Source organism: Pan paniscus, chromosome 6 (genome assembly GCF_029289425.2).
Source record: "Pan paniscus chromosome 6, NHGRI_mPanPan1-v2.0_pri, whole genome shotgun sequence".
NCBI classification, from domain to species: domain Eukaryota; kingdom Metazoa; phylum Chordata; class Mammalia; order Primates; family Hominidae; genus Pan; species Pan paniscus.
In genome coordinates, this window is record NC_073255.2 from 149,588,204 (window position 1) to 149,596,214 (window position 8,011).

Here is an 8,011-nt window from a genome sequence, read left to right on the forward strand (position 1 = left end):
CACCTGGAACAGCAAACCAACCTCAGTACAGAGAAGCTAGGGTATCAAATGAATTCCTAAAAGCCATGGAAAGAGTAAGGTAAAGAAGCAACTGCATACAGGTGGGAGATCCCCAGTATCAGCAGTATCAGTGCAGGATGCCACTGTAAACATCAGAAGATGCAGTCTGCCGGAGCCGGGTTACCATGGCCCTAGTGAAGTTCAAACTCTTCTGCCTTCCTTATGCCTCTTTCCTCCCCTCCACCTCTCTTCCATCCCTTGAGGGGTCAAAGACTGCAAGCTGAAGAAGAAAGAGAAGAAATGAAGCAGCTATCCCTATTTCCTTCCCCAGCTAGAGGAGTTAAGAGTAGTTGTAATTTTGACGAGGTTGGAATCTTTGCCCTTTACATGGAAATGGTCATTCTCATTACTACGGTGAGACTGTATCTTCAAAACATAACCTGGAAAAAAAAAAAAAAAAGAAAGTTTGAATTTTCAGTCAACCTGCCAGAACAACCATACCTACCAAATTTAAAGGAACAGTGGGAAACACAGTTACTTTATAACTACACTTTGTAAGTCCTGATTATTCATCAGACCAGTTGCACTACTCTACTTCAGGAAACAAAAATGCACAGCTTTTCTCCCTTGCTCTTGTGACTTCTCTGTACCCTTTGCCATCTCGAAATCCCTATTGCTTTCATCTGGTTTTTGTCCCGTCGTCCCAAGGCTGAATTATTTCATTCTGCCTAACTCCTAAGTGATATTCAATTTAACAGCTTGTTTGGTTTTCATTTATTTCTCTCTCCAAGGGGCTGTCTTGGCTCTTTGCTCCTTTGGGTTCCACACACCTGACCAGCTAAGCTCCTGGGACACCATATCTCAATGTCAGACCCCTCTCACTGTCCAGGAGTAAGGGAAGGGAGTAATTACCTAACCCTAACAAGAGGATTGTTCTTCCAAAGAACAAAGCCAGGTTAACAACATTCAATTGTAAATGATACATTGGAATTGTGCCTTTTCTACCACACTGGATTAAATAAACTTGTCAAAAAAAAAAAAAAAGGTTAGGTTATTACTCTTTTTTTTTTTTTGGACTGTGACAGTAGTTTAGTCCCTTGGAGTTTTTAGCTTTTCTCCAATTCTGACACTATGACCAAATCAGACATCTTGATGTATTTCAGGGTTTTACTGCTGAGCTTTACCCTCTATTTGTGATCAATAGGTCAGCCAAGACCCTCACTCCACATCCCATCCTTGGCTGCACCTACAGCTTTAGTAGTCACTTCTAAACCTAAGTATGGTGGACCCTTGAGTGCAGCAGACTGCCAGAATCTCATCCTTTGACTGAAAAGTGACTTCCAAGGTAGCTGTTTCAGCCCATATCTTTCAGAGCTGAGATCTGAGCTCTGGTCTGGTGTAAACAAAACATTTTACTCTTCTGAAGCTACTGAGCCTGCCTCTCCAAATGTAACAGGAAGCCTGGTACCCTGCAAAGCATTCTCTTTCAGAAATTCTAGATATCTTAGGCATCAAATTCAAGGGGGCAACAGAACACAAAGCATTTCCAGTCTGAAGTCTGGCAGAAGATGCAAACAGGTGTCTCAAAAAAAACCAAAAATTTCCTGAGCATCTAGGGCTGAGTTTTGGGTCTGGTGGCTCTGCTGGGAAAGAGCTGGCTGATGACCCCATGAAGGGGATGGTAGGAGTAGGTCATGGTTCCCTTCACTGTGGAGTTTAGGTCATTTCTCTGGACTTTGTGTGGAATAACCAAGGCCTGAGGATGGAGTTCTTCAAAGGTTCAGCGGGTGGGAGTGGTGCCCCTTGACTGTGAAACTGTGTCATTCGTAATGAAGCAGAACTATCTATTCTACCAGTTACTGGATAACAAAGAATGAGAAGAGTCCTGCATATTAACTAGCATAGCTACAGAATCCCTACTCTTTCTGAATTGATAAGCCTCACTTTGAGGACAGAAGGCCATGTGGGGACTGCTCTTACTGTTTCACAGATGTTGGCCATGCAGCTCCGCTTACAACTCTGCTGAAACAGCACTACCTGCAATGGGCCAAAAAAAGAAAAATCACAAAACAAAATGGTGCATGGTTTGCAAAGGGGCTGCTTACTTCACCCCTGGACTTCATAGCTCCGATCCTATTTTGCAGCATTGCCTGGGTAATAAGCGTTTTCCTATGTTTTGGCAAAACTAGAGTGGCAAGCAAGTTCCTGCCTTTGGATTAAAGAGATACTTAGTGATGCCACATAGTTATGTGGCCCAAGCCTTGCACTCTAGACCTACCTCCCCACCAGCTGTAAGGCTCTCCCCTCTACCTGCCATGATCCTCCCATCTCCAACATGTTGTGGTGGGGATCAATCACATAAAAAGTCAGTTAAGCTGTTATATTCATTAGTCACTGTCCATGATTCTCTACTCTCGAGTATCTCTCCTGAATGCAAACCTGTGATTCATAAATAACATGGGAAAACATTTTTCATGCCAGATTTATGCCACCAGCACGATCTATTCTCCCTGCTGAGCCTTGCTTCACTTGTGACTAACATATTTTGAGACCAGCATGTATTTTGAACCCATGTAGAACTGGTTTTAAAAAAACACATAACATTTTCAGAGATTTACAAACAGTTCTAAATGACAGGAAGGTGATTGAGATGAGGAACAGCTAGAGATTTTGGAAACAGGCTAATCACAAGGCAACGAAATCAGTATACAGAAGTACTTACCACAGTGTTAGAACCTAGCGAACAAGAAGTAAAAGCCATTGTCATTTTTATTAAGTTGTTTCATGAGGAAGGAAAGAGACGAATCCAAAGGGTAGGAGTTGTAAAGAATACCTCTTCTAATTAGGTAGGAGAGAAATAGGAGAGAACGTGTATCAATACACATGGATGTAGATTACAAATTTAAATCTGTATCCTGTATTTTCCTTACCAGTACCCAAGTGTGTAGAACAAATTATGTATAAGGACTCTGAAGGCAGGCCTGATATGCTAACACAAGGAATGTATCCTTTATGGTGAAAGTTATATGGAGTATAGACAGATTGATTTGGCAAAAATATGGAAGTTATATTGGAGCAAAATGAGACTTGAGACAGGAGAATAAAAACAGTTAACAAGCTATAACAATAACTAGTGGAAAGAATGGTGAAGGCCTTCATAGGGTAAAGGGAGTAGGAATGGAGATGAGGGGATGGTTATATAAAATACTAGGTAGGAGGTGGAATTAGTAGGACTTGGAGACTAATGGGATGTGGGTAACGAGGAAGAGGGAGAGTCAAGGATAAAGCCCAAATTTTCGTTTGAGTAGTAAAGCATGAATGGTACCATCCACATGTACATGAATAGAGGGAACTAAGCAATTTGGTTGAGGCTCTACTGATTTGAATTTAAGTTTGAGGAACCTATGAAATGAGATGTTTAGGACATGACTGAATACATGTACCTGGAGTGCCAGAGATGTCTAGGTTGGAGATAGATGTTTGAGAGTAATCAGTGGAATGTGTTATAGCTGAAATCCCAGGTGTGAATGAGATTACTGAAAGCAGGTGACGGAATGAGCACAGAAGGAATACGAGAAAACCCAAAATACAGTGTAGAGAAAGAAGAGCTGGCAAAACACACTTAGGAATGTCCAGAAAAACAGCAGAAAAATCAAGAATAGTATTTACAGAAGCCAAAAAAAAAAAAAAAAAAAAGGAAATAAAGGAAGTAGTTAATAAATGCTCTAGAGATCAGATATCTCTTTATTTGGCAATATGGAGGTCACTGGTGATTTACTAAGAACACTGTCAGTGGAGTGCCGAGGGGAACCAGATTGCTATGGATACAAGATAAAATGGAAGCTGAGAAATTGGAGACTGAGTACAGAACACTCACTTTCAAATAACCTCACTGTAAGCAAAAAATAAAGATCTGATGTAAAATTGTGGGAGGATTTCTTTACTACTAAAAGGCCTTGAGAATGTTCATACTGTATTCTGAGGGAAAAGTGCCAGTAGAGACACTGAAGATACCAAATTGATAGGATTACAAAGCAGTTTTTTTTTTTTTTTTAAGGAGTTTGGGGTTAGAGCTGAGTTTGATACCCAATTTCTTAGACATAGCTTTGTCATTTTGGTAAAGTTATGCCTCAGTTTCCTCATTCATAAAAGTATATCTACCATAAAAGGTGGGTGGGAAGATTCAACGAAATCAGTACAGAGAAGTACTTACCACAGTGCTAGAACCTAGCGAACAATAAGTAATAGACATTGTCATTTTTATTAAGTTGTTTCATGAGGAAGGGAAGAGAGGAATCCAAAGGTTAGGTGTTGTAAAGAGTAACTCTTCTAATTAGGTAGGAGAGAAATAGGAGAGAACGTGTATCAATACACATGGATGTGGATTACAAATTAAAATCCGTATCCTGTATTTTCTTACCAATACCCAAGTGTGTAGAACAAATTATGTATAAGGACTCTGAAGAATCTAGAAATACGTTATAAAATCCCATTAAAATGGCATCTATCTGAAATTCTATGTATAAACAAAATGATTTGTTTAGTGAAAATTAATTGTGCTATTTGTACTCCAAGTCAAAAGACAAAGTTTTGTTTTTTTGTTTTTTTTTAAAAACAAACTTGTTTATAGTGTCATTAACATGCAATATTGGGTCCAAAGTGTTTGGGCGTGAGGAGGATGAATCAAATTACCCATAGCAAGATTAAAATTGCTTTGAGGAAGTCTATAGTTTATATTAAAAATTAATGCAAATTTTGTTCATCAATACATTGGTATGTGTTTTAATATAAAAATATTTTTGAACTTAGAAAAGTTTACTTGGCATTGAGTGAACACTGCTTGTCTAGGAAGCTATGTCATACTCATTTGTCCCTTGCACATTGCTAAAAATCTTTGAGATAAATCAATGTCTTTTAGGCTAGACCAAATAAAAACAAAAGCTTACTAAAATTGTCTACTTCTAACTATTTTAAGTTCAAACTTATAAAATATTATGAGGTCATCATACAAGATGACTGGTCAACTTCATTTTTAAAATCAAAATGGCTTTTAGGTATTGAATATTTCAAAGCAAAAAACCTTACAGGTAGCCCACAGTTTTCAATTTTCAGTCAACTTTGGTCTAAGTAATAATAACAATATTTCCTAATAAACATAAATGTAAATTATCAACAGAATGGTTTCTCAAAACAATTACTGCTTAAACTTCATCGTTTTATATTGTTTCTATGTGTTATAATTAGTGAATAGGTAAGACAATATAAAAAAGGAGATACTTGTAGTTTCCCTAGCTTGTCCTTAACCTGCTTATGCTTATAGGCCTATTTTACTGACCTTCCAATTTAGTTGTCACTGATATGCATAGTCAAATTCCTTCTTTGTTCATCAGTCAGTCAGACTTTTAATAATTTCCATTTCTGATAAATTTCCAATCTGTCTAGATATAATAGTGAGGAAATGAATGATTCAATCTTAATGATATTAGAGTCATGATGGAAATGGACTCAACCCACAAAAAGCCATTTTTTGGCAACATCAGCTATGTTTTCATTCAAACCAGTTCTGAAACCGTTTTTCCTTCCCTAAACACTTATTACTCTTAACTACAAATTTGAGATTTGCTTTCTTTTTATGGATTCTGTAAGTAAGTTTTTACTAAATTACTTGCTTAATGAAGATCTTGAAATAATATCCATTTAAGTAAAACTAAAGAAAATGTAGTAATTTACAATCAAGTTATTCCAATTTCTCCTTAGGATTCTAGATTTATTCACTCAGTCCAAAATATTTATTAAATGCTTCTCATTATGGACAAGGCATTCTTCTCGGTAACTGTGTACCAGAAATACCAACATGTGTAAGCCTCTGCCTAAAAAGAGGTGACAGTCTAATAGTTTCCAGTACAGGAGACATTCAAAAGTACTGACAGATCTAACTCCTTTGAGCATTTACTGTCAAATATATCTAATCACATTCTTAAAATTAAATCATTTTCTTCTGGCATACATTATATTAACTATCATCACTTGTGGGAAAGTAATGTAGAATATTACTTTAAAAGAGACTAAGCTATAAATCTGAATACATATAAAAAAGCAGTACCCAAGAGTAAATATGTTTGAGCCCAAAATTACAAAATATCCAGTTACAAATAGATTCTAATAAAGATTTTACTCAAAACAAAAATCTACCCACTAATGCATTAAATATAAGTGCATTTTAATTAAGACTTTAATTTTTTTAAAGCATAACTGGTCATAAGAATAATCCTCTGAAATGCATCTTTTCCAAAGAATTTTGAATTTATTAAGAGCAAGACAGAATTCTATGGAAATATAACCCCAAGTTTCCCAGGGAAGAGTTTAGATCAGAGCAAACTAAAAATTTTTGAATAAAATGATGGCATAACTGAAAAGTCACGGGGAGAGAAAGAACTTGGCTCCTTATTTATTTTGCAACAGTGTGTATGCTATTTGCACATGTACCCTAAAACTTAAAGTATAATAATAATAAAATTAAAATAAATAAATAAATAATGGTAAAAAAAAAAAAGAAAAGAAAATTCATACTTTTTTTTTTTAATTCTATTAAAAAAAGATGTTTTTAGGGCTAGTGGTTTTGTGGTTTTAGCAAGGTATCACATGAGGAAACAAATACTAAACAAAGTTATGTTGAAAAAATCTCCATGTTACCTCTTTTTAGTAGAATGGTAAAGTTTTGCCCTAAAATAATTCCTTTCACTCCAAGCAACTCTTTCTTAAACATTACAGCCATAGACAAATTAGTCTCATTGTCAGATCTATTTTTTAATCTTTAGGTGAAAGTAACCAATCACTTTATTCTTCTTGTAATATTTCTTTTCTACACCCTTATTTTTTTTTTGTTTCCTTTTTTTTTTTGAGATGGAGTCTCTCTCTGTTGCCAGGCTGGAGTGCAGTGGCGCAATCTCGGCTCACTGCAACCTCTGCCTCCCCGGTTCAAGAGATTCTCCTGCCTCAGCCTCCCAAGTAGATGGGACTACAGGCGTGCATCACCATGCCCAGCTGATTTTTTTATTTTTAGTAGAGATGGGGTTTCACCATGTTGGCCAGATGGTCTCCATCTCTTGACCTTGTGATCCACCTGCCTCGGCCTCCCAAAGTGCTGGGATTACAGGCATGAGCCACCATGCCTGGCTAAACATGTACTTTTTTTTTTTTTTTTTGAGACAGAGTCCTGCTCTGTCGCCCAGGCTGGAGTGCAGTGGCACAATCTCAGCTCACTGCAACCTCTGCCTCCTGGGTTCAAGCGATTCTTGTGCCTTAGCCTCCCAAGTAGCTGGGATTACAGGCACCTGCCACCATGCCCGGCTAATAATTTTTTTTGTATTTTTAGTAGCGATGAGGTTTCCCCATGTTGGCCAGGCTGGTCTCAAACTCCTGGCCTCAAGTGATCCACCCACCTAGGCCTCCCAAAGTGCTGGGATTAGAGGCGTGAGCCACTGCGCCCGGCCTAGTTATTGTTTTTAAAATGTTAGCTTTGTGATACCGTCCCAAAAAGTCATTTATTGTTTTTTGTTTGTTTGGGTAGGAGAATTCATCAAAGTGGATATTCTATAAATTTTTGGTTAACAAATTGGCTCAAGTCACATTCTTGGCCCAAAGACCATTTTTGGTTTTACTTTCACAGAAAATACATATGAAAAAGTTAGGTTTGTGGCTGTCAAACTGTCAGCTGTTTTTAAAATGTAATTTTTAGTACCACCTTAATACTACCTTATAAAGAATGCAGAATATACTTTTGTATTTGGCTTTCTTAAAGTGAAGAGATAATGCTTTAGTTAAAGCTAACCTGCTCACAAATAGCTGAGAAATTTAAAAGGAGATTTTACTTAACATTAACTTTTTTTAAGCTAAAAGCTCATAATTTTAACATTTGGCTTTTCTACTACCCTACTGCTGAACAGAGCAATAAAAAAAACTATACTATTTTATTTGGACAATACTAATATAAATCCTTAACCTATAATGG